Source organism: Rattus rattus, chromosome 10, assembly GCF_011064425.1.
Source record: "Rattus rattus isolate New Zealand chromosome 10, Rrattus_CSIRO_v1, whole genome shotgun sequence".
In the NCBI taxonomy this organism is placed as follows: Eukaryota; Metazoa; Chordata; class Mammalia; order Rodentia; family Muridae; genus Rattus; species Rattus rattus.
This window is the reverse complement of record NC_046163.1, coordinates 1,888,386-1,915,625: the sequence shown is the minus strand read 5'-3', so window position 1 is coordinate 1,915,625 and position 27,240 is coordinate 1,888,386. Positions and strand designations below refer to the sequence as shown.

General features: G+C 48.5%; 1 protein-coding gene across 1 annotated transcript in view; it reads right to left on the bottom strand.

Annotated features, from left to right (window-relative positions):
* Positions 1-26,993, bottom strand: part of Atp2b4 (ATPase plasma membrane Ca2+ transporting 4) — a 97,641-nt gene extending 70,648 nt beyond the window's left edge. Inside the window, 1 exon segment of the mRNA XM_032914927.1 lies at positions 26,586-26,993. The gene's annotated coding sequence lies outside the window, so the exon portion shown is untranslated.
* Positions 26,994-27,240: the final 247 nt, after the last annotated feature.

Below are 27,240 nucleotides of genomic sequence, written 5' to 3'. Positions count from 1 at the left end.
GCACGCGTGTGTGTGTGTCTTGTGTGTGCCACCGTACGTGTGTGGAGGTCGGAGGACAACTCTGGGAAGCCTTCTCCTACCTTCATGCGGGTCCTGGGGATCGAATCAACTGTTTACCTGCTGAGCAATCTCTCCAGCTCTCACCAAAAACCCTTAACCCGCACCTTCGACCTCCTCCTGAATTGCATAAGTGTTTCCCAACTCTTAAACTCCAAAGACTCGCCTTCCCTTTCATAGGCCGTAGCTATCAGGACTGTAATTACAACTTCATTTTTCTCCCGACACACTAGACATTGTTATCACTATTGTCTTTCCCATCAGTATTTAGATTAGCTCTGGGCTTTCATTTCTTGTGGAACTTTAGATCTCTTCCTTAAGTAATTTTTATTTTGAAATTTGTCCTCTGGAAGTTTCTTCAGTGTGTGTGTGTGTGTGTGTGTGTGTGTGTGTGTGTGTGTGTGTGTGTGTGTTTTGGGGGAGTCTTATTGGCAGAAATCTCTGTTTCATCTGACTCCAAAGGGCTTTACCCTACCCACATTCATGAAAAGGGTTTTACTGATGATGAAGTCTGTGTTAGCAATTATTTTCATTGTCTTCTAATTTTGTGGAAAACATCTGTCAGCGGGCATGGTGGAGCATGCCTTTAATCACAGCACTCCAGACAGGCAGATCCCGAGAGTTAGAGGCCAGCCTGATCCACATAGCGAGCTCTAGGACACCCAAGGCTGTGTAGAGAGATCCAGTCTCAAAAAGCAAAAACAAAGCAAGACAAATTACAAATACACATACATGTACACATACATGTACACATACATCATATATATACATATATATGTATGTATATGATCGAATTTCGTCTATTTCTGAGCATCCTCTCTTTATGCAGGATCTTTTCTAGGTGTTGGCAAATTATAGCACTCAGGCCAAGATGGGAGGGTTGCCTGGTTTTGTAAATAATGTTTGATTGACACAAAGCCACAACTACCATCTAAACACCATCCCCCATGACCACTTTCACAGCCTGAGTGCACAACTAGTAGTTATAAAGAGACCATGTGGCCACAAGGCCCGAAACATTTACCTTCTGCCCTTTACAATGAAAGGATTACCGGTTTGGCTATATTCTCTAACCCTTTATACTTCTTGCATAATTTTTGTCTTTATCTCTTCCATCTTCTATATCAATTTCTTCAGAAAAAGCTCATTTACTAGTTTTGTCCTTAGCTCTGCTATCCTATTTAAACTAGACACTTAAATGTTAATTTCCGAGAGCCTGGGATTGTACCTCCATGGTGTATAGCATTTGCTTTGGGGTTCCAACCTTGGTACCCCAGGAAGAGGAAAGGTCATAATAACACAAATGTTGTGGGAATGGTGACCCATTTCAGTAATTCCAGTATTTAAAGGCTGAGGCAGGAGGATTACCATGAGTTCAAGGTTAACCTCAGTTACAGAGTGAGATAGTGGCTCTAAATACCAATAACAACCCAGGCAGTGGTGGCGCATGCCTTTAATCCCAGCACCGGAAGGCAAGTGAATCTGAGATCAAGGCCAGCCTGGTGAGTTCCAGGACAGCCAGGGCTACACAGAAAAACCCTGTCTTGAAAAAAAATATTGATTTCCTTTACTCCATTTGGTTCTTCACTGTATCTGTCAAGCTGGGTGTCCTGTGTCTCCGTCATTCTTCCAATACCCTGCTAACTGATTATCTGCTGTTTCTGTGAGTCTGGTCTGAATCATCTCCACTGCTCAACCTCATTGGCAACCAGGGAAACGTAAATGTAGAACAGGAAGGAAAAGGGGCACACTCAGCACTCAGAAGGCACAGGCAAGAGGACTGTAAAATCAAGGATTCCGTGTGAGCTTCAGGTCAGCCTGGGGTACACAATAGGACTCTTGGAGAGCGTGTGGGTCGGGGATGGACAGTGAGGAGGAGGTTGGGATGGGTGGGGCTGGTGGTAGGGGAGGGGTGTAACAAAGAGGAGAGGGAAGGGAAGGGAGGGGGTATTTTCCACGAGCATGGTCAAAGCTACCAATTGTGGCAAGACCCTCTGAAGGAACTCCTACTGTCAACACACTGCTTTGAACACGTGAGCCTAACAAGACTTTTATCAATGAACTAAATTCTCTCTAGATGTGAAGTGGGTGGGAGAAGGCATAGTCAAGGCAAGCAGAGCAGTTTTCCATTACCGAGTTAGAGGCACTGAAGCATGGGTGCCAGCGAGTTGCGGAGGCCTGGTCTCCCTCTTTGGGTGGGGACTGTAGAGAGTCATTGCATTTCACAATGGAAGGAGGCTCAGTTGTCCCTACAGGCCTGAGTGTGCATCTCCTCTGGGATCCACAATAAAACAGCCTAGGGCAGAACCTGAAACCTTTCCAGGTCAGATTAGAGGGGTTCTAAAAGGAGACCAACTCTACTTAGGCTCCGGAGGCCGGGAGCAGTGACTGGCGCAGACTTGTCCTATGAGGACCTCACTGCCGCCCTTGCCTTGGGCTGGCACACAATGTCTGGACCTGCTGCTCCCCGCCCTCTGCCGCAGGTGTCTGTCCGGGCGCAGCTGGCTCCCAGCACTGCCTAGGATTGTGAACAGCTGGGGAAAGACAGGCCTAAGCCCCTGAGGCCTGGCTCAGCCCAGAAACCCAAAATAACGCGACTTGCTCCACCCTGGCAGCGGTGATTGCTCAAGAAGGGGACCTGTGACTCATATCAGAGCAGCCAACCTAGAGGCCCAGGCCCCACCCTCTCTACGATCCCTCCCCCTCCCCCTCCCCCTCTTTTCCCACCAAACTCTGGGGAAGGCCCTGCCCAACCGTCCACCTTAGGGACCAATCCTTAGAACAAAAAACGGACGATGGCAGTAGCTCTACCAAGGTTTTCTCTGGAGGGCCCAGACCTCTTGGGAACACAGCTCCGCATTTTGCACCGCGCGCATGCTCAATCGAAGGGATACCTGATATTAGCGAATAGGGGCTGAAAAATGGAGTCCACTCTGAGGTTTGAGCTTCGAGGACAACGCTGGGTAGAAGAGACAGCTAGGCAAACTGGACAGCACCCCCTGAGTTACGAGTGGAGCCTGAGATCCCAGAATGGAAACTAGCCAGTCTTCTCCATTACTAGCGGGACCACCAGTTTCAGCGATCTCATTTTTTTTTTTTTTTTTTTTTTTGGTTCTTTTTTTTTCGAGCTGGGGACCGAACCCAGGGCCTTGCACTTCCTAGGCAAGCGCCCACCACTGAGCCAAATCCCCAACCCCCGCGATCTCACTTTTTTGCAGTCTAATTGAAAAAAAAAAATCTGGCCGTAAATCACAGTGTTTTTAACTTCCCAGAGAGTGTCAGTTTAGATCCCACAGTCTAGATTATCATAACAATTCTTTGTGGTTAGAAGCAGATTTCAAATGGGGCTCAGAGGTTAAGTGCCTTACTCTCTAGCTAGTGTCAAGGTCAAGAGCAGAATTCAGTCCCAGGATCCTTTGCTGTCCCCCAAGATTCCCAGGTTTCTCCCTCACTTTGAGGAGGACATTTCTCTGGTTCCTGGCTCACTGTTTACACAACATAAAGAAGGCCCACTCTGCTCAAGGAGCGTTCAATTTGTAAGAACTGGAGAAATAACCCCCAAGCTTCTAGGGAATAGGGAGGGAGTTCAGGACACTCATTGGACAGGCTTCCACAGTCCAGCCTTCGGATTAATACTCTGCACACTAGAGGCATCCAATGGCACGCAAGGGAATTAGTGTGATCAACACATTCATGTTTCTTGTCTTACAGAATTTGCTGTTCCTTCTCTTTGTGTGTTGCTGTAGGAGGTACTGAGTGAAGTAATAGATTAATAAAAGATTCTTCTTTATTCATCATGGAAATTCTCAAATACTTCCCTCCATTTTCTTATCCATCTTCCAAAGCCACCCAGGAAGAAGGGAGACAGTGAAATCTCTCTGCTGCCAGGGACAGAATATTTGGACACTGGTTCAAAGTTTAGCCAGAGTCACACAGCTTGTGAACGTACCCAAGACTCCATGACCCAACCTGTGGTCCTGCGCTGGACATGTGCCAGCATTCTTCGGATGGCCTGTATCTGCCACAGAAGCCCCAGTTGGTACAATCTCCAACAGGCTGGTATCCAGACTGACTCAGAACTGCTGTGTGATGGTTGTGCATGGCCCAGAGAGTGGCGCTATTAGGAGGTGTGGCCTTGTTGGAGGAAGTGTGTTATTGTGGGCATGGGCTTTGAGACCCTCATCCTAGCTGCCTGGAAGCCAGTCTTCTCCTATTGGTCTTTAGACTCCTGCACCATGCCTGCCTGGATGCTGCCATGCTCCCATCTTGATGATAATGGACTGAACCTCTGAACCTGTAAGCCGGCCCCAATCAATGTTGCCCTTATAAGAGTTGCCTTGGTCATGGTGTCTGTTCACAGCAGTAAAACCCTAAGACATACCCTGTTTAGTGTGTCAGGTGACCTCTCTGTCCTCACCACACACACTGAACTCTGGTTTTTGGCCACACATTTTCTCATATCCTTTTGATGTAGACAGCCTCCTTGATCTTCCTAATTCTCCTTTCTCTGTCTCTCTCTGCTCTATTCTTGGATGATATTTTAAAGTTTCTTTTCCTTAAAAATATAGCTGCGGATTGAATATACTTAGCTCGTCTTTACACATGAACGTGTAATAGAACAAAGAAAGAACAACTTCATAGTTCTCACCAGCCAGGAGCCATGGTGAGAGTCAACCCTGCAGGAGGGGGTCAGCCTTGGTCATCAGTGAGCAAACCTACTCACAAGTGGAGAGGGGGCTTTATCTAGGATGCTTGTCTGCCAGAATGCCTGGCCATGAGCTGAGCCAGGGTAGGTGCCAGTTTGCATTTCTGACTCCCACTTCAGACACAAGTTGGTCTGGTCATCTCACGCTTTCCTGTGGGTTCCAGACATGCAGGGGAAGAAACTTCCTCAAAGACTGTCTAAGAGGCCCAGGCCTTCCTGCTTCTCTGCCTGGCCATTCCAGCTTCCAGACTCCACACCCCGCCTGGCTGGCTCCAGATCACAGCTCTCCAGGCAAAGGCCGTGGGTCTTAACCTGCTGGAACAACGTGTAACCAGGTCCTTATGATGTGGGACCCATGCTCACTACTCTCAAGTAAGGAAAAGTTTACTGCAATACCTCAGTACTTAACACGTTCCAAATTTGTTTTTCAAATATACTAACCTGGGAGCAGGGTAGAAGCCTGCAGTCCCAGGTACTCAGGGGCCTGCTAAGGAAGGAGAATTACTTGTGCTCAGGAGTCTGAAGCTGGCCTACGCAGCAGAATCAGAGACTGTCTGTCTGTCTGTCTCTGAGCATACATTTAAAAGAATAAAGAAACATGAAACACATTAATAGCTATAAATTTGAATTTATTACAAGTTTTCTTTTAAGGCTTTTTTCCCCCTCTAATTTTCTAGATCTTCTAGAATGATCTTGAGTAGAATAGGAATATAACCCAGACTACAGAGTCCAGGAGGTATGGTATTTGACAGCCTTCACTTGTACCCAAGTGAACTTGGATAAAGTGTTACTTTATTTTATTTATTTATTTATTTATTTATTTTTATTTTTTGCCTTGGTGTCCCTTTAAAAGGGAGGATGGGCACAACACCTTCCTTACAGGGGAGCCTGTGCCGTGACACTTAGCATCTGCCTGGGTGGGTGAGAGTAGCCTCCAGCAAATGTTGGACATTTATATATTACTGTTATTCTTACAGGAAAAGTAAACATTCTTAGAAATAACATTTTGGCTTGATGCTACTACCTTGGTGTACAAGACCCTGCCTTTAAAAAAAAAAGTCACTTTCTAAAAATACAGCATGTGCGTTAAAAGAAGCCAGCGAAGCCCTCACCCTCTTCAGAAGGTGTCTCTGACGCTGAGCAAGAATAAACACAAAGCACGGTTGACTTGTGTAAATGGTCGCATGAAAAGAGGGAAGTAGGGGAGGAAAAGGGAGCGACGGTGGAGACAAACACAAGGCTCATGAAAGAAAACGGAGATGCCATTTTCTTCTCTACTGGCGCAGGAGACTGGACACGGGCTACACATTCACTCTGCCGATGAGCTGCAGTGTAGTTCAGGATTTTTTTTTTTTTTAAGACAACAAAGCGAACAAAACAAAACCCCCGAAAACTAGCTAGATCAAACCACAGAATAACTAATCAAACTCTCAAACAGCAAGCTTAAAAATAGCACACGCAGCCTCATTCCACGGCACCTGTAACCCCAGAACCCTGGAGACTGAGGCAGGGGGAAGGAGAGTTCAGGGTCATGCAGCCAGGGGGTGTACAGGTCTCAAACAAAACAAACGAAATCCCCAAACAAACCAAGGCTAAGAGAGAAAACCAGAACAGAGTCACAGACAATGGGGCCTATAGGAAGACAAGAGCCTGTGGGTTGAGAAAGAGGGAGTGCCCTGCTTGGTTAGGGCATGAGAGATCCTGTTGCCTGAGGCCCCAGCAGGATGACTAAAGGGCTTAGTGGCAGATAACCCTAGCTCCAGCTGGGTCTGAAGTTAGCCTCATGTTACACGGACTTTTGCGGGGTTAGGGTATGGAAGGGGCCAGCCCAAGACCTCTGAAAAGAAGCTGTTGGCAGGAACAGGTGCCTGGGGGTAGGGCTTGGTGCCGAAAGGCTGAGCAGGAGAACTTTGCCACACTTGCATTGCTGTGACCCTTGGTTGTTAACAATCTCACGGTGCAACTGTCTCACTTGTTTGGTGCCAAGAACATAAGTGGAGGTTGGACATCAGGAAAAAAAAAAAGGAATTATCACCATGACCTCAGGTCTCCTGAGGAGTTCTCACCCTGCTGTTGACCTTGGAGGAGGCCACCTAACCCGAGCAGGGCACAGATGGTGGTTGGGGGAGCTCACAGACTCCTAACATGGCTCTAAAGAAGGCGAGACACTGAAGAGTGAAGTTTGCTCAAATAAGGCTTCAGTCAGCCATGGCGGATCATACCTAGAATCCTAGCACTTGGGAGGTTTGAGACAGGAGGATTGCCAGGAGTTCTGGCTTATACAGTGAGCTCCAGGTTAGCATGGACAATGGAACAAACCCTGTGTCAAAACAAACAAACAAGCAAATAAACTTCCCTAAGGGTTTCATAATGCTGGGGGGCCATGGCCCACTGTAACATGTCTCGGGGCACTGGCTGGCCATGGCTTTTTCTTTGTTTGTTTGTTTGCAAAAACCAGTTACTAACATCTCAGGAAGACTCAGTCTCGGCCATCTGAAGCCATGTGAGCAAGAGCAGGCGTTCAGGCTGCCACCCTGGCCTTCCATGTGCCCTGGCCTTCCCTCTTCAGAGAGCCATTTCCCCCATTCGATGTTTGCACACTCAAAAGGTTGCTGACACCAGGCAGGAAACAAATCAGAGCAAAGCGGACTGAGCATTCAGTGAAGACAGGAGAGGAGGAGACACAGCCAGGAGAAGCTTCACCCATCAGAACAGGCCAGTGGTTACTTAGCTCCTGCTGACCGTTGCCATGGAGAAAAGGTAGGCTGATACTGGCTGGGCTTCTGGTTCGGGGGGTGGGAATTTGTTTCTATGTGAAATCTTCTTACTTTAAATTTTTGGTAACCAACTATAATTAATCTGTAAGGTTGTTTGGGTAGGAGGGAGCAGAGAATTTGAGAGTTGAGATGTCCCTGAAGTATATTCAGCCCAAACTTTACTTTAGCCACAAAGACACTGAAGACTGGGGAGTTTTGGTGAGTTCCAGAGACTGGAAAGCAGCTCAACAGACTAAAAGCCTTGCCTCCCCATGTCTGGTCTCAGATCAGTTCCTCTAGGGCCTGGCTTCTTGGTGATTCGATGAACGCTTGGATGTGAGCCTTTTGAAAAACCTGGCAACAGTAAAAGGTTTCTGAACACTAAATGGACCAGAATTGATCTAAAATCAAGTGTATTTCTAAGGAGATTCTGGGTGCGCCTGCCTGTGTTATATGGTAGAACCCCATTGCAGCCTTGGGTCTTAAGCACTCTGCACCATCTATGGTATTGCCGTGTCAGGGCCAGGGAACGCTGTTTATGAATCACCTTGGCTCAGATTCCAAGTTTCTGTATGCTGTGAACCGCAATGTTTTTAGTGTACATACTGTTTCCCCTCTTATAGAAATATAGCGGTTTAATTACTGAAGATAAAGTTTTAATATTTCAGCATGTATCAACTTAGTGTGTTTAGAATTATATTGTTAGAATGTTTTACTTCAGTCAGGGGATGGTGGAGTACACACCTTTAATCCCAGCACTCAGGAGGCAGAGGCAGGTAGACATGGTTTCCAAGGCAACCTAGTCTACACAGTGAGTTCCAGGATAGCTAGGTCTATGCAGAGAGACACTCTGTCAACAAATAAAAACAAAAACAAAACCAACCAACCAACCAACCGAAAGCCCAAAGTACAAGGTTTTATTTTGTTCTTGAGGGAGGGTCTCTCTATTATGTAGATCTGTCTCTTCTGAAACTGGACCAGGCTCACCTCAAAGTCACAGAATATTTGATTTTAAAAACTGTTGTTTGACTTGCTGACTTGAGTTTCATTTACAAAAAACGAAACTGTTGTGGGCCAATGAGATGGCCCAGCGTGTGGCTCAAGAGCATTGGCTGCTAAGCCTGGTGTTCAGAGTTTGGCCCTGGTTTGATCCCCAGGACCCACATGGTGAAGGAGAGACAGCCTCAAGTCGCCCTCCAGTCTCCACACGTGCACTGTGGCACCACCACCCCACCCCCATCTCTTCAGCACAGACACAAAATAAATACACGAATAAGCGTTAAAGAGATAGATAAGTTGAATTTTGTTCGTGTTTGAAGGAATTTGCAATAATTTCTCAAATGGCTCTAGACATATTTCTGCCATTTTGTGTTTTGTATTTATAAGAAGCGGCATTCTCAGAATTGACAATTATAAAATCAAAATATTAGTCAGTTCTGAAAACCCTTGAAGATATTCAACGCTCTCTAGAATCAAATCAGCAGCCAAGACTTCTTTATCTAAAAATAAACAAGCATGTCGCATTAGCATGAAAATTTGCTTTTCTTTTCCACAAATGGTAAAATTATAAGTGTTCTAAGCAGCATTGATTTTAAAATGAATTCCTTTATGATTTACTAATCCATAAATGATCTGTATACTTATTTTACACACCTATATACCTGGGCCCCATGGCAATTTCGTGGGCAAAAGGGGGTCATAATTGGGAAAAGTTTAAGCAGCCCCAACTCTAGAACATTCTGTCTGTCATTCAGAGGCCTTTGCTAGCAATTATTCAGACATAGCATGATGAGCTACTAAGCAGAAATGCTGGCTCTGGAAAGGAAACGGGTAAATTTACTATGGTCTTGACTGAACTTTAAAGAAAGCTTTTATTTGTTAATTCATCGATTCATCCATCCATGCATCCTCCACTGATCACGAGATGAGGCAATGTCTATGCTATATTTAATCCTGGCGACAGAGATGACGAAAGCATCACTCCTCCCTTGAAGGAGCCCACAGGCTGGCTCCCGGGCTTTGTGAGAGCAGGATACCCCAGCAACTGCAGTGCTGTTAGCCAGTGAACTCTCAGCTAATATTCACATCTGCATCCATAAGTCACTTCCCCTGAAGGCATCTCCAGTGCCAGATGCTATCCTCATGGACTGTAGAATTTCCTCCACTCGGGAGCCCTGGAGCTGCCCACAGGAAGTGAGAGCAAGATGCACTTAATGCCAAGCCCCTTCCAGGGCAAGGAAGGCAAAAGTGACTCATGCGTTACCTTGGCCCAGTGGCCGCTATGTTCCAGCTGATATCGCTTGAGAGTGTGTACCAGAGAAAGCAAGGCAGATTCCAGCCTAGACTCTCCCGGCTGTGTATCCAGTGGTCTGCTCCATTGCAGTAGCAGCTGGCAGCTGACCTGGGTGACCAAACAGTGAAGATTCCCTTGGGTCCTCACAGTTTCTAAAAAGAACATCGCACCCAGTCTGACTCCCATTACAGACAAGAGCTTCCCCAGTGTTGTCTCTTATGGTCAGAGGGATTGGGGAGGGGGAGAACAAACATCGAAGCGTCTGAACTACCCCACCCTCAGATCCACCTCATCTATCCAGGATTCCCATTGCTTAAGCATCGAGAAAATCCTGGCATTGGCACCTACGCCAGGCAAATGGCAGAGCTCCTAGGCCACACCTAGAAGTGCTTTGCCGGAGAGCTGTGTGAGGGTGGGGGACAGTTATCGGGAGATCATGGACTATGACAGATGCCTGGATAGATGAAGGGAGAAATCAAGGGACAGAAACAGGAGTTCTCAGCCTTACACAGGGGTCACGGATACTCTGCAGATCAGATATTTACATCAAGATTCATAGCAGTGGCAAAATTACAGCTATGAAGTAGCAGTGAAATAGTAAATTATGCTTGGGGGTCACCAGAGCATGAAGAACTGTATAAAAGGGTCAAAGGGTCAGGAAGGTTGAGAACCACTGGGCTAGAAGAAGGAGAACCTACTATTGGCCACTCATTAATTGGTACCTGGTCACAGAACTGGCCAAACACATGTGAGCCCGGTTCTACCTGACCCCCTAACCCTGTGCTCTGCTGTAGCCATCATCTGCCAGAATCAAGACAGCCTGGTGATCGGGGACACAGGAAACCGCTGTGGAGAAAGAAAGGCACTGAAGGGACTGAAAGATTTGGTCAACTCTGGCCTTTGGGCTGGAAACCCAGTAGAAATTAGCATTCTTTCCCTGTCCACACAGGACCTCTGTATCCTATTTCCTAGTCCCAGTAAAATGGATTTTTCAATGTTAGGGGAAATCTCCCATCACTGGTTTTCCTCCTATGGCTAACAGCCTAGGTCCGATGCGTAAAACAGGAAACAAATCTAAGGCGCACTCTCCTCTAGCCTTTTCCACATTAAGACATGGCTCCTAACGTTTCCCCATAAAAGTTGGCACCAGAAGCACCCCTCAGGACAGCTCCACTTATTTCAGGGACCGCTCCCCAAAGCTTAAAACATAACTCACTTCCTTCAGGTCTTGGGGATTCAGAGGTCGAAAGTTTCCCAAGTGAAAGCTACCGGTTTCCCCTCCCCTGAACCTGTATTTTTTTTTCCTCCATTTTCACCATGTTGTGGATAGATAAAACTCAGGCTTTCAGGAGAGCTCGGCCAGTGTCCTATCCCAGAGCTACACTGTGAGCACTTACCACAGAAGACATCGCTGAACCAAAACGACTAAGGTCTGTGTCCTAATGGAACACACGCCCCAGGAGAATCAGGACTGAGGCTGTACCTCAGGGAGATGTAGCACTTGCCTGCTGTGGGCAAGACCTTGGGTTCAATGCCCAGAATCAGGGTGGAGAAAAACACAACACAACACAACACTCCAGGAGAATCGGACTCAAGTACCTTTGTTCAGAGGTAGCCCTGAGTAGAAAGGGCACAGGTTTATATGTTGGGCAGACCCTGGTCAAAGATCAGCACTAGATTTAACCAGCCAGATGGCCTCTGGGAAGGCAAGACTGGGTTTCTATGCCTGATTGGGCCCCACACCCCCCAGAAGGCCACGGTTAATGGGAAGATCTCAGAGCTCAGCTGGAGCCTTTGGCATTTGGACAGAGAGCCTGAGCTAATTTATTTAGAGATCTGGACTGAGCCTGCTGCTTAAGCTGTGTGCATGTGCACAAGGGAGGGGGGCGACCTGCTGTGAAAGGAGTTCTCCAAGGCCCAGGGAGAAGGCCCAGCCCTACCAGGGTTACCCTCCCACACCCAAGTTCTGCAACATTTTCCCATAACCCTTTAATAAGGCCCCATCTATTCCTTTTCTTCCTGCTCTTTTTGAGTGAGCGTCTGTTCCCACAAACCAGATGCTGGAAGTCAAATCCTATACCTGTCTCAGAAGGTGGTTGTTGTGACATAATCTGAAAGCAGCTGGCGCTTACTCTACACTCAATAGATGCCGTGGAGCCTCTCCGTGCCCCCATCTTCTAGTCAGTCACTTGGCAATAGAAAGAGGAAGCCCTGAAATAGCTTAGATGAAAGTTGCTTCTCAGCCTTTTGTTTTGGAAATATCTTCATTAATCTGTAAAATGAAGACTCCTAACATTGATCAATTGGTAAGATGGGGGGTAGGGGGGGGATGTTGAATGAGATGCTCCAAGTTAGAGATTGAACACATGGTTAACGAATTAGCTTGGATCGTTGTACCCACTGTTGGTGTTAAGATGCAACAGATGTAGCTGTGGGTTTTGTCTAGGTGAGGGACTTGACAACAGTATTACAAGAAGGGGGCTTGGGGGCTGGGGGGCAGGGCAGAGAACTGGGCAGTGGAGAGAAGGGAGTGAAATGGAGAGGGAGGAGCACAGAGGAACACAGAGGAGCACGGAGGAGCACGGAAGAACATGGAGGAGTACGGAGGAGCACTTAAGAAAGCCTCACAGACACCCAGCACTCTCGTATTTGCACAATGCTCTTTGCCACACCTAATACAGCTGTCACAACACTGCAGGGAACATGAGGAAAGGTGGCATATAGGTTTTCTAGAGGCCCTGTAAGTGTGTGTAGAGCATGCACCATCTGAAGCTGAGTCTGCCCTCTCTGCAAGGAGGGTGGAGAGACTGAAGTGCAGAGGGAGGACTGGAAAACAAACAGAGGGCATTGCTTTATTCCTAGGTACCATTTGGATCCCGTCTGGGTGTCCCAGGGATGTAGTAGCTTTGCCTCCATCTAAGCAGAGGGCTCTGGATGCACGCAGACATGGTTAAATCAAAAAGCTTCTATGAGCTTTGGGTCAGCAGACCTGGGCTCTTCCTGTATCCTAGATACCGCTTTCCTACTGGCAACATAGTAATCAGTATATAGCTTGCACTCACTTCCTGTTTGTTCAATGAATGAATACACAGGAAAGCAAATGAATGACAGATTGGTTCCATCTACAAAACCAGCGTTTGCTGTCATGTTACTGTGACACACCCCCCCCAAGTCAAGGGTCACAGTCTAATCTGGCTTACTCAGCTGCCCCGGAAGAAGTAGAGATCCCATAGCTTCCTTTCTGTATTTCCTCTAACCTTTCCGGGAGCCTGCACCAAGGAAAAGGCAGGCCCAGGGATACCCTGGCTGGAGAAGGAAGGCTCTGCCCATCCCCTGCCATGACATCTGCATCCTCTCAAGATCGCCCTGCCCCTTCCAGCTCAAGGCCCCACTACATGCAGAGCTGTGAAGAGAGCCTGGCTCCATTAGAGGCTGTGTGGATGAGGGTGGTGCTCCCAAGAGCACGGTTCTGCATTTTCTCTAGTGCTAATGACCCTGACTATCAATAGCACAGTGGCTTCACGGTTGCTAGCCTCTTTCATCCAAAGTGCTCCTAACGCACGACCTTGAGGTGAGGCTCGCCATCCTCTAGCTTACTGGAATGGCTCTCTGTTATAAGAGGAGAGACCCTGGGACCCGGGAGGTTCAGTGATGAGCAGTGTCACCCAGTGATGACGCGATGGGGGTGGTGAACACTCAGCGGCAGACTTGGGAGGTAAAGAACTGCATTTTGGCCCTGGCTTTGCCTCAAACGAGAGCCAGGCATCCTTGGCTAAGTCTCTGGGTTGTGCTTTCTCCTTTGACAAAGAGGGGAAATGGACCATGTCCCTAACTTCATCTACCTCACAGCCTCACTGGCTCAACAACCAGGCCGCTTCCCAGCCCCAAGCCAGTGACCCACCTCTCTGTACAAGGTCAGACAGCTCCTGGAAGAGGGGGTGCCAGCTGTGTCCGTCCTAGCATCCTAACAGATGTCCTACGAGTGTTCCCCACCAAGAAGACTGTGGTACAGACAGCAGGGAGGACACATCAAAACCATCCTAATGGTCCCCAGCACTGGGAAGCAGGTAGACAGCAGCTGCTGCTGAGGCCAGATGCCATCCTGTCTGTGACACTGGTGGTGGCTCAGACGAGGCTGGCGGTGTGCCAGCGGGCGGGCACAGACAGCCTCCCTCACCTGCAGAAACATCTGACTCTCTGGCTTTCAGTATCTGCAGTCAGGACTTAGCTACACAGACCTTCCTCCAGCTACACCCTGCCTCCCTCTGCCCGACTCCTACACAGTCCGTTCTACACGCTCAGATCCTGTCTGGCGAATGCCTCCTGCAAGAATTATTTTCAGTTGAGACAGGCTTGGTGGCACAGGCCTGTGGTCCCAGCTACTTCCTAGGCTTAGGCAGCAGGGCTGAGGCAGGGGGACAGAGAGCTCTGGTGGTAGCATGCTTGCTGAGGCCCTACCTTCAATCTCTAGTATCACAAAATAAATAAATAATTATTCAGGCATGGCGGCAAACACCTTTAATCCTAGCGTGTGGGAGGCAGAGGTTAGGAGGATAGTTGTGAGTTCTTAGCTAATCTGGGCTACAAAGTAAGTATCAGTCTAGCCAGGGCCCTGTAACTGTGTCTTCCTTTCTGCCATAGGAAAGGGCAAAGAGTAGCTTGTTTCTGTTTTCCTAGAAGTCCCTTCCATCCTCACATGTCAAGCAGGTTACTAGGGACACAGGGACAGTCTTGCGAAGATGGGTGGCAATTTTTCTTCTCCATGGGCAGCTATTTTGGCCAGTTCCAGGAAGGCTAATGTAAGGATGTCAATAGACGTTTGGACAAAGACTTGGCCAACACAGGTTATCACCTCCAGGGCCAAAAGATCTGAACTGAGAAGAGAAGGCAGGCCGGTCTAGCTAGCGGCAGCTTATCCAGTTTTTTTGAACCTCGCTAGCCCACAGCACTAACTATACAACCCCTGATTTCCAACGTTCGACACTGATATTTAGGATGAATCATAGGAAACTACCTTCTGGAGGTCAAAGTGGTTGCATATTGGTAATTTCCTATGGTTCAACCGAAAGGGTCTCTTGGGATTTGTGGTCCCTTGAAGACAGTAAGTTCCTGAAGACTTGGATTTCTCTGCTTCTAATCAGTACTGATATTTCTTGACAGTACAATTATGGCTGGGTGTGGTGGTTTGGATGAGAATGACACCACAGGCTTATATATGTGAACGCTTAGTCACCAGGGGGTGGAACTCTTGGATAGGCCTAGAAGAAATAGAAGTGTGGCCTTGTTGGAAGATTTGTGTCATTGGGGGTGGGCTTTGAGGTTTCAAAAGCCCACGATAGGCCTATTTCTCTGTCTCTCTTTGCCTGAGGATCAGAATGTAGCTCTCAGTCACTGACTAGCACCACATTATCTTGCTATGCTCCCTGCCATGATGATAATGGACTAAGCCTATGAAACTGTAAGCAAGCTCCCAGTGAAATGCTTTCCTTTGTAAGAGTTGCCTTGGCCATGGTGTCTCTTCACAGCAATGGAACAGTGACCAAGCCGCTGGGAGGTATCAATACGAAGTACTTGCTAATTGAAGTCCTGGCGGTGGGGAACCTACAACCTGTCTTTATTTCTAACTCCAAGGGTGGTTGTGAGAAGGCAGAGTCTGCCTGGCTTCACTTCTTGTGGTCTCAAGTAGGTGATGGGATTTAGCCGCAGTCTGTAGCATCTAGCTTCTGAATGTCTACATTTGGTTTCACGGTCCAGTGAGGGGGATGAAGGCTCAGGGAGATAGCTGCCTCAGTCAAGGTCATACAGACAGCACGAGATCACTAGACCTCTGACTCCTAACTCTGAGCTCCTCTGGCAGGCTCAATGGCTCCAAGAACAAACCCCTCCCTGTCTGCCCATTTTCAGCATCCCGTCCCAGCTCCTTCTCCCTCAGGCTCCTAAAAAGACAGAAGAGGAGTTGACAGTAGGATCATATACGAGGAGAGCCCTGAGTCACACTGGGCCTAGCCCAAGGTTTCCAGGAAGAGAGAGATGAGCAGCCCCAGAAACCGTGTCTCTCCAGAGCCAGGGCCAGGGCCAGGCTGGAGAGGTGGGGGTGGCCACACTGTGATTTGGGCCATTGCCAGTGAAACCAGGTATACTGTCCCCAGCAAGGAAACATCTGGAAGGCCCTGCTTAGTGTTTAGGGTTCCACTGCTGTGAAGGGACAACATGATCAAGGCAGCTCTCATAAAGCTCTTATAAAGGAAAACATTTCTTTGGGGCTAGCTTACAGTTTCAGAGATCCGGTCCATTCTCATGGTGGGAAGCATGGCGGTATGCAGGCAGACACGGTGCTGAAGGAGCCAAGAGTTTTGCATCTTGATCCACAGGCAGCAAGTTCTAATTCCACACTGGTCAGAGCTTGAGTGTGTGTGTGTGTGTGTGTGTGTGTGTGTGTGTGTGTGTGTGTGTGTGTGTAATCTCAAAGCCCGCCTCCACAGTGACACACTTCCTCCACCAAGGCCATACTTCCTAACAGTGCCACTCCCTATGGGTCAAGCATTCACACACATGAACCTATGGGGGCCATACCCATTCCAATCACCACATTTAGGTTAGTCACCAAGGCTCCGAGAAGGCAGGGCAGGTTCCCTCAGAATCACCTTAGTAGAGGATGTGAAGGGGTCAGAAGAGGTCAGCAACAACTTTGGGGCTATAGGCATATTCCTCTTCTTACAACCTGGGACCTCTTCACACGGTGAAGCCCCTAGTCCCTAGGCTTTCTCTAGGCCGAGGCATGGTGTCATCAGGCCTCCTGCACATTGCTCAGTCTACCAGCCTACTCACTGGACAGAGACGCGAGAGGGAGGGGCTAAGGGAAGTGACTGTGTGGGAAGACCCCTCTGGGTGCTTAGGGAAGATGGAAGATGGAGGAAGGAGTCTAGGAATCTAGGAACCCTTTCTGGGATTCAGGTCTCACCCTATCTTAGACTGTTACATATATCAAACATGAAATGTTGGAGGAGGAGGAGGAGGAGGAGGAGGAGGAGGAGGAGGAGGAGGAGGAGGTGGTGGTGGTGGTGGTGGTGGTGGTGGTGGTGGTGGTGGTGGTGGTGGTGGTGAAGGAGGAGGAGGAGGAAGAAGAAGAAGGAGACAAACAAACCACAAGTCATACAAAAACCAACTACACACTCTTCGTTTGGTGTCATCAATTGTTCTTGTCCTGTTTTCTTGTAGGAGTGAGGGTGGACTGAAGGACTCTGCATGCACTAAGGAAGGCGCTTTACCAACAGATTTACCAACCTTTATCATCGTCTTCTCCTTCGGGTTTGTGTGCACGTGCACACACACATTTTTGCTGAACTGCTTGAAAATGACTTAAAACCACTATGCCTTAAATATTTTTGCATAAAAAGGATACTATGGCATAAAGCCATATGGCCACTTTTACATCTAAAAAAATTTAATAGTAATTGCATATCACTTAATATCCAGACTAAAATATTCTCAATTGTCCCAGAATGGCTTTTGCAATACATCCCCCCTCCCCGTACAATTAAAATTTATACACTGGGGCTGGAGACGTGGCTCAATGGTTAAGAACACTGGGTGCTCTTGCAGAAGACCTGAGCTGGATTCCTGACACCCACACAGTGGCTCACAGCTCCCTGTAACTCTGGATTTAGGGGATTGGGTTCCCTCTTCTGACCTCCACAGGAACCAGGCACACGCATGATATACATGCAAGGAAAGCATTCATCCCTTTAACGTGAATAAAGATATAAAATTAATAAAAAACAATTTATACATTGGGCCAGTGAGATGGCTCAGAGGGTAAGGGTACTTGCCCCCAAAGGACCAGAGTCTGATCCCTGGTACCCACATGGTATAAAGAGAGAAACAACTCCCACAATTTGTCCTCCAACCTCCACACATGCCAGGAGTACACACTTCAGAACACACATACACAGAGATTCTACATTTTAAAAATGTAAAAAACAGATTGAAGCTCTTACATTATTTATGGCTTGACTGTCTCTTTAGTTTCTTATTTTAAAAGATTTTTTAATTATTATTTTTGTGTATGTATGTGTGTGTATGTATGTATGTATGTATGTATGTATGTATGTATGTATGTATGTATGTATGCATGAGATCTTGTGTGTCATGGAGGCTAGGAGGTGTTACCTTGGAGCTGAGGTTACAGGAGGCTGTAAGCCATCTGAGCGGGTGTTGGGAACTGAACTTGGGTCCTTTACAGGGGCAGAGAGAAGCACTCGGAACCAATTAGCCAGATCTCCGGCTTTTCTTTGTTTCTTTTAATGGAAAGTGGGTTTTACCTTCATCCTTTCCAACCCTGCAGCAACAATGTTCTTTTCGTTTACTTCCTTATTTTTTGTGCGTGGGCGTGCATCTGTGGCTGTCGGGACAACTTCAAGAAGTGGTTCTCTTCTCCCACCTATGTGGCCGCAGGCACCCTTTCCTCATAGGCCATCTTGTCGGCCCCCAACTCTTAATTATTATGTTTTAATGACTTTCCTCCTTCCTTCCCTCCCTCTGTCTCTCCTCTCCCTCTCCCTCTCCCTCTCTTTCTTTCAAGTCCTGGCTGCTCTTCAGCATGTCCCCCCCTTTAGATGTGTAGTCATCTCTTTGAAACTAGATCTGGCTAAGCAGTTTTGACTAGACCACAGGCTGTGGGAGAAATTCCTCTTGGGGAAGCTTTCCCTTTGGCAGGAGGCGGTTCCCACCGCTGAGAATGCTTGATTCCTTACTAAGGTGACCTGTGTGGTCTTGCTAAAGACATTTCCTCCCCTCAGGTGAAGAGCAAGGAGTCTGTGAGATCTGCTGTGCTCTGTATGGACAGAAAGCTTCGTGTCTGGCCCTCCGAATTCACAGCAGTCAAATCCTCAGAGTGCTGGGATGAGACATCAGGAGGGCGGGGGCCTGGTGAATAGGGTTAGTGTCTGCCTAAGAGACACAGGAGAGCCCCGCAGTCTCTGTCCCCACCCCTCTTCTGAGGACCTAGAAGAAAATGGCCTAATCAGGAAGTGGCCCTTGTCTGACTCCAGGTTTGCCGGTGCCTGATCTTAGACTTCTGACTTTCAGAAATGTGAAAAAAAAGCAATTTCTGTTAAGCCAGACACTCTGCAAGGCATGCTGGGACCAACCTTTTATCTCATAGTACGGGCCCCTCCCTGCTTAATAATTTTATCATCTACTAATGAGCCTGCTCTGAATCAGCTTATTGTTGGGGAAAATGCTGAAGGAAAGGGCAGGTTGGGAGCTCTTGGCCAAGAGATACAAAGTGAGAAGAAATAAATCTTTGTTATCTGCTGTCTAGAGTGGAGACTGCAGCTGATGGTAAGGTAGGTTTCACAACTGCTAAGAGAATAGTTTAAGTGCTCACGCCTCGACATGGAAAAGGTAAGAATGTGCTCCTAGATATGTTAACCACCGTCGTTTACTCATTCCATAGTATATATCGACACATGACATTATGTATTCCATATATACTTACTTTCCAATCAAAAATCCAACCCAAGGGCGGGCATGGCGGCACAGACTTTTAATCCTAGCACTCAGGAAGCAGAGGCAGGTGGATTTCTGTGAATTCGAGGTCTACATAGTCAGCTTCAAACGAGCTAGGGCTAAAAAGTGAGACCTTACCTCAAAAAAAAAAAAAAGAAAAGAAAAGAAAAGAAAAACAAGACAAACAAAAATCAACAACAACAACAAAAACAAAACAAAACAAAAAGACCCAAATGTGAGCAATTTTCAGTTGGAACCTTACTATTCTGCACAGACTGGCCATGAACTTACCACCTGCCGTGGTTTGAATAGGAATGGCCTCTACAGAGCCATGTGTTTGAATGCTGGGTCACCAGGGACAAAGGGTCACTATAAGAAGGTGTGGCCTTTTTGGAAAAAGTACGTCACTGGGGGGTGGGCTTTGAGGTCTCAGAGGCTTAAGCCAGGCCCAGTGCAGCTGTCTCTTCCTGCTGCCTGTTGATCAGATGTAGAGCTCTCAGGTCCTTCTCCAGCACCATGTCTGCTGCGCGCCGCCATGCTTCCCGCCATGACGGTAATGGACGGAACCTCTGAACTGTAAGCCAGCCCCAGTTAAATGCTTTCCTCTATGAGAGTTGCTGTGGCCCTGGTGTCTCTTCACAGCAATAGAAACCCTAAGTAAGACCCTACCCTATTGTGCCTCAAGTAATTGAGATTGTAGACGCCGGCTACCATGTCCAGCTAAATAATAAATAAGCTTTAAAAAGTAAGTTTATTCATTGAGCCATAAAGGGGTCAAACCAGGGCCTGACTGGTATATCCTAGGCAAGTACTCATCATTAAGGTAAATTCCAACCTTTTTAAAAACAGTTTTATTTGGAGACAAGGCCTTTCTATGTTACCAGGCAGGCCTTCTACTTGTGATCCTCCTGCCTCAGCCTCCTAGGCAGCCACCAAGCCATGTTAAACTGAAAGGTAAAGATCACTTCTTCCGTGTCTGGTTAGCTTGCATTTCTGTGAAGAGTTTCCGCTTCCTACCCTTCCTGGCTGCTGCAGCTGTTAGACGGGACTCATGAAGCCCTTTTTATCACAGGTTACTTCTCTTGTGTTGTTCTCAGTGTCTCACATCCACTGCGAATGCCCCTGTACACAGGCTCCTGTGTTCTTCGACACAAGTGTGCTCCGGTTTCCCGGCACAATGCAGTTCACCGTCCTTGTCCCGTCTCAGACCTGATAACAGTCACGTGACATTGGCTTCTAATATAGGAAGTGGCACCTGGAAATAACAATCCAGGGGCTGAGGAGGTGGCTCAGCAGGTGAGGGCGCTGGCCGTGCAAGACTGGCAGGTTGACTCTCATCCTTGGACTCTACAGAGTTGTTCCCCAACCACTCCCTCAAGTACGCGCCCTCTCCACACACATCTTGCACACACACACACATGCATGCAATGAAAATAAACAAGTAAGTAAAAAACCCAGGCACTGGATGCCGTTTCGCTTCTACTTTTTTTTTTTTTTTTGGTTCTTTTTTTTCAGAGCTGGGGACCGAACCCAGGGCCTTGCGCTTCCTAGGCAAGCGCTCTACCACTGAGCTAAATCCCCAACCCCACCTTTCGCTTCTAAATGCAGACAAAGAAGCAAAGAATCCTGTGCTTCCTTCTCCATCTACGTTCTTTTCTGCCTCTTCCCATACTCAGACCCTGCCTTTTAGACCTCTGAGTTCCCGAGCATAGATACCCATCTGCCCTGTAACAGATGGAAAAGTTTTCTATTCAGGACGACAATGCCAGGGACAGTAGCGTACCTGCGAGCACAGTCCAAGGTTGCTCTCAATCCTTAGATCAGATATTCTACCAAGAGTGCAGAGTCAGAGCAGTAAGACTGAAAAGTATTTGAATTAGCCAGATGTAGTGGCACAGGGCTCGGGAGGGTGAGGCAGGAGGATTACTACAGGTTTAAGGCCAGCCTAACCTTGTCTCAAAAAAAAAAAAAAACCTTAAAAAAATCTTGTTTAAATTAATTCTTTGTAATGAAATTATTACTCATTAGTCAGTGTTTCTGTTGTAGTCAGGTTTGGGGTTGTTTAAATCTAATTTAACTGTTGAAATATGTAAGTATTTTAGTCAAAACTGTCTGAAAAAGCATAACCAAAGAAGTCTCATTCCCATCCTGACGCCTCAACTGCCTCCTATAGGAAACCATTTTATTATTTCTTTTTTTTTTTCTTTTTTTTCGGAACTGGGGACCGAACCCAGGGCCTTGCGCTTGCTAGGCAAGCGCTCTACCACTGAGCTAAATCCCCAACCCCCATTTTATTATTTCTGATTTATTATTTGAGTGTGCATATGTGCGTGTGTGTGTACACACACACACACACACACACACACACACACACACACACACACACACACCTTTCTCTTTCTGAGACAAGGCTTTCCTATGTATCCCAGGATAGCCCCTAATTCACAGCACTTCTGCCTTAAGCTTGCAGGTGCTGGGACTGTAGGCGTACACCACCATATCCAGCTTGGGCAGAAAGATGGTTGCCGGCTGTTTCGATTACAAATGCACCTGGACTCGCCACGCACACACCGTCCCTTACTTGTGGACATGCATCTTTGGGATAAAGACTAGGACTGCTGTGTGAATTCGAATGTCGCCTGTTGGATACTGCCAGCATCCTCTGTAGGAGACATACCGCTTTGCACTCCCGACACAGAGTCTACAAGCTAGCCAGACCTCATAGTGAGTGCCCTGAGCTGAGCACTGTGAACCCAGCCAGAGTCCAGCAGTAAGCACACCAGCTCAGCCCCAGGGCATGGCCTGGATGATGGCAGGAAGGCAGGAAGAAGGTGGTCGTTCCAGTCGTTTTTCCAAACTGCATGAAACTTGCCCAAATTCTTGTGTGAAACTTGGTAAACCAGGAGAAAAGGGGGGAGTGAGAGAGCTGAGGAAGCCAGGTCCTCGGTTCTCAACCCTGTTTCTCTCAGTTCTCTCTCCCTGCTCCACACTGACCTACAGACGCTTCTCTGAGCAGAAGCTGTTGGCTCTGACTCTAAGTGGGTCCATTCCTGTTTGTACATGTGCAAAGGAAATAAGTCAGTGGAACAAGAGCACCTCATGGTAGGAAAAGAGGAGACAAAGAGATTCGGGGGGAGGAAACAGAGTACAAGACATTCCACACAGCTCTCCTGGACTCTAACCCCAGGGTACGCTCACTTGTATACCCCACGGAAAAGGGGAAACGATTTAGTCACTATGGAAAAAAATCATGCAGGTTCCTCAAAATAGTAAAAACAGAGCTGGAGTTGAGCGCCTGCTTGGCACGCAAGAGGCCCTAGATCCGATTCCCAGCACACACAAACAGAATTAAAAATGGAGCTGCCCACCGGTCCAGCAATCCCACTGGTAGGCATGCATGGGAAGGAAATGAGAATAGCACAGAGATATCTGCAGGCTCTGCTCTGTCTGTTGCAACACTGTTAAAAACAGGGAGGAGATCAAAGCAGCCCAAGTACCCATCAGCCCACAGACTGGTCAAGAAGATGCCCGGTGCTTTACCAAACGCACTACAGAGTTCAGCCACGAAAGAAAAGCAACCTGTCATCTTCAACAACACGGAAAGAACCGGAGGCCCCCCGTGTTAAGTGAAACCAGCCAGGCACGGCATGGCAAGACAGATACAGATGACCTCATGTGGAATCTGGAAAGGCTGATTCTACAGAGATGAGATGGAATGGTGGTTGCCAGGCCGGGGAGGAGGGAGGAAGACGGGATGATGGACAGCACCTAGCAGGAGTTAGAGGGGCTCTGTTCCATCCGAATGATATGACTGGAGGAAGTGAGAGCATGATGCTCACTTCAAACAAGCTGCACGGAATCACCTTTGAATTGTTTTTCTTTTAACCATAAGGGAATGATGAATATTCTAGATTTGAATAGAACAGTATATAGTAAATGTGCATATCGAATCGTGGAGCCTATAAATACGTACGGTTCTGTGTCAATTTAAAACAGCGAGTAGTAAGTATATCATCTATTTTCTGGAGGGGAAAAAAACCTGGAGAAAGGCTGTTAGCCCAGTAAGAATGTACCTAGAGGGTGCCTGCCTCACCCCACCCTCTTCACTTCACCCCTAATTCCCTCCCCACAAGGAGAATGAAAAAGCAGGCAATGGGCTGGGTGGGCAGCATCTCTGGGAGGCACTTGCAGGGAGGGAACACAGATGGCCTAGCAGATACCCTTCCAGGAAAGGGCAGGCTCAGGGTGGGGCCCGTTACCTGTAAGATAGCATCAAGAATGCTTCCCGGGATCCTAGGCACCCCAAATAAACATACCCCTCATCTCCTCTCAAAGTTCGGTAGATCTTAATGTGGGGCTGGTTTTGGGCTGGGGCCCAGAACACGAATAAAGAGCAAAGGACCATGGGTATCAAGAGGAGTCAACTGTAGTCTCAGCTGGCAGTCTGAGCTGATGATAGGCTAGACTGGGAAAGTACAGCAGGGCGGCCTGTGTCCCCTTCAGAGTGTGCCGTAAGTAAGACCCCCTGCTCTCCCTGCTCAGGGACCTTACTCCTCCCACCTTGAACCTTAGGTAGATTCTGACTATTCTAGTTCCCTGCCCACCCCACCCCCCAGCACCCTCTTTCTGATTCTCTTCAGACATCAAAGACCATAGCTGTGTGACAAATCTGACTCAGCCACTCCCTCCCACTGTCTCTGTGTGAGCAGGGTTCCCAGAGCAAGGAGAAGCCATAGAACAGAGGCCAAACTAGGGGCCCCTTCCTGTAACTCCTCATGCAATTGATTCCCCAGTGCTAATACTCCACACCCTTGGGACTAGAAAGATGGACCTGAAGACAATGTCTCTTCCCTGGAAGCCTCTCCTGACCTGAGTGTGGGTCTCCTGGACCCCGTATAGGGAGAGAACACATTGTCCTCTGACCTCCAGATGCACCCCCCCCAATGGTTTTTAAGAAATTAAGCTGCCCTCTTCTTCTAACAAGTGTGACTGAGTGCCTCCGTGCGTCTCAGTACTGTGCTAGAAGCTGGGGATGTGAGGGGTGAGGCAAGCTAAGCTCCTTCATCTTGACCTTGGAGCCAGGGACACAGAGATAGAAAATAGAAGGGGAAGGGAATGAGGCACCAGCAGGGACTGGAAGACCAGAAGCCTCTACTCCTTCTAAGCCCTTTCTCCTGAGTGCACAGACGACTGCGGGCAGAGCCAGCCAGGAGGGTGGAGCGAGCTGCTGACAGGCTGACAATAGGGCGGGTCACAGAGGCAGCTAGAGGGGAGGGGGCCCAGATTCTGCTGCAGCGTTCCCAGTCCCTCGGGCTGCACAGCTGGGAGAGGTGGGGGCACAGCTGGGCTGAAAAGCACTCGCTCCAGCTGCCCAAGACGCAGGACTCAAGACCACTACAGCAGGCGCCCTAGTGCACTAGCGCCTAGCGCAGGAACCTCAGGCAGCAGCCATCCTTGTCTACCAGTATCTGCCCCCCAGGATTCCCTCCTCCCCTTGTTATAGAATAAGAACATCAAGTCTTCCTGGGGTCAAAATACCGGTAAGGTAGAGAGGTACAGTCTGAGCCATCTCCAAACACTCCGAGAGAAGGCGTCGTAGTACTCTGGCAGCTTTCCTGATTACCTTTTAGACTCTCCTAGCCTGTCTCTTTCCCAGGGTCGCAGCAAGCCTTTTCCCCATAACCCAGATAGGTAGATAGCTTAGCTAGCCTGCCCGGTTCATGGGGTCCTCTTCTGAAATTCCCCTCTCCCTTAGGCCCCTTCCCACACTGATCCCAGCCTGGAACCACCCTGGTTTCCCTTCCAGATAAGGAGGACCTAAAGCAAGGGGGCTACTGGAAAGGGTCTCTAGTTAGAGCCGGGAATAGGGGAGCTCATATGGGTGGGGGAGCAGGTGGATCTGCAGACACCCCAACTGAGGAGAAGAGAGATGATCTGCAGAATGGGGATTTGTTTTCCCTCCTCTCGGCCTTCCCCTTGCCTCTCTTGGTATTGGTGGGCACAGCCACTGCCTGATTCTCCATCTGACAAGGAACCCACCCAACCTGGCCAGCAGATGCTGGCATGGGGTCTGGAGGGGGCTGTGTGTGAGTCCTGCAGGAGTGTCCAGGGCAGAGGTGGCTCTAACCAGGAGAGCTTGTCTCTGCTCCCAGGATTTGGGGGAGGGAGGGTTCCTTCCAACTCTCCCACTCAGTTGGAAAAAAGCAAGTTGGCACTCCTCTTTCTTTGGTGGACTAGAGTGCAGGGCTCAACTCATCTCAGGGAAAGATGTCAAGTGGCCTCCAGGTCCATGACAGGGAGAGAGGAAAGGGTAGGGGGCAATCCCAGCTTCAATGTTGACCTCTTAAGCGATCTGTTCAAGGACCCTCTTAAGGGCCAGAGGCCCATGCCAGTCCGCCCCATGGCCTGGGGCTTGGAACTGAAAACTTTTCAAGTCCCTTCTCCTGCATTCCCTCATAGACGCAGAGATGCGTGGGGCGGTGCCCTCAGAGACACTCATACAGTTGGTTCTGGACGCTTACACTCACTCAAACAACAGCAGTGCGAGGGAACTCCCAGCTTTTTCCACAGCTAATTATAGACGTCAAAGTCTGAGGATGTTTTGTAAGCCGCAGAGAGAAACTGCTGAGGTTTCCATGCAAAGCCAAAGAAATTTAATTTGTGTACCAACTTCTCCTAGCCCATCTCCACCTTATGGCCCCAGTGTGCCCCCTACCTGGCCCTAAGGCCTTTCTTCCCGCTGAAGATTTATTTGGTTCTATCGCTCCCCCAAACCCCCCCCCTACACACACACACCCCGGCTCTCTTTGGGGCTTTCGAGAAAGGGAACAGACGCGGAAAATATTTTTTTCCGCAACAGTTTTCCATTCTGCGGCTGGTTCCCAAACCAAGGGGGAGGGAGAGGGCAGGAGCGCGCGCGGTTCGGTGGGGTGGGCGTTCGGCTGGAATAAATACTTGTTCCAAGAGCTTAATTTGGGGGCGAAATAGGCAGTCCCTCCATTTCCCCCACCCATCCCACGATCGAGAGGAAAACGCAAAGAAATCACTTGTTTGATTATGTGATTCTTCAGAACCCAGGGAAGAAATAATATTGTTGAAGAAATCATTCTCATTCTCCTCCACACACACCTCTCTTCCATTCCAACATCCCACCCTCCCAGAATTTGCTAGCAGGAGGAAATTCGGGATCTTTGAGAAGCCATTCAGAGGAAAGAAAGAAACAAAGTTTGCAAACCCCGAGTCAATTCATTCTCTGCAAGCCTACCTCTCTTTCTAGCAAAGATCCAGGTGTCTCCGAGCGGGACCGTCCCTGCGCGTTTCCATGGACCGACCGAGTAGGGTGGGGTGACCACCCACCGCTCTCCCCACTGTGGCAAACCACCTAGTGATGCTGGCTTTGCGCTCTGGCCTTTCAGCTACAGCCGGGGGGGGAGTGGGCTGGGTCTTCTTCCCCAACCCTTCCTTGCGAAGAAGGACCTTCCCTGGAAGAAAATGGGTGCAGGGAGCTGGGCGGGTGTCTGATCTCGCTGTCTTCGGAGGGATGGACCCCCAAGAAGTTCGTGCCCCCACCCCACCCCCAGCCTAGGACCGACTCAACAGCAGAGCTGTCTTAAGAAAATGCTTGTCATGGCAACAGCTCCAGCCAACTCCGGCCAGACTGGGGCTCCCCAGCTCTCCCCCAGCAGAGCGGGAGGAGAAAGGGGCGGAGCGCGAGCCAGCGGGGGTGGGGCTTGGCGAGAGGCCAGAGCATTGCTCAGCTCTTAAGGTGGCTCAAGTGCAAGGCGCGGCGGGATGATGCTACTTGGTCGGGTCTTAAGGCGGAATGGGGAAGGCTAGGGGGAATCCTCTATCTTCTTGGCTTTCATCTGCGCTGTTTCTTACTTGTTGACAGGAGCAGAGCAGGAGTGTGTGTGGGTGGA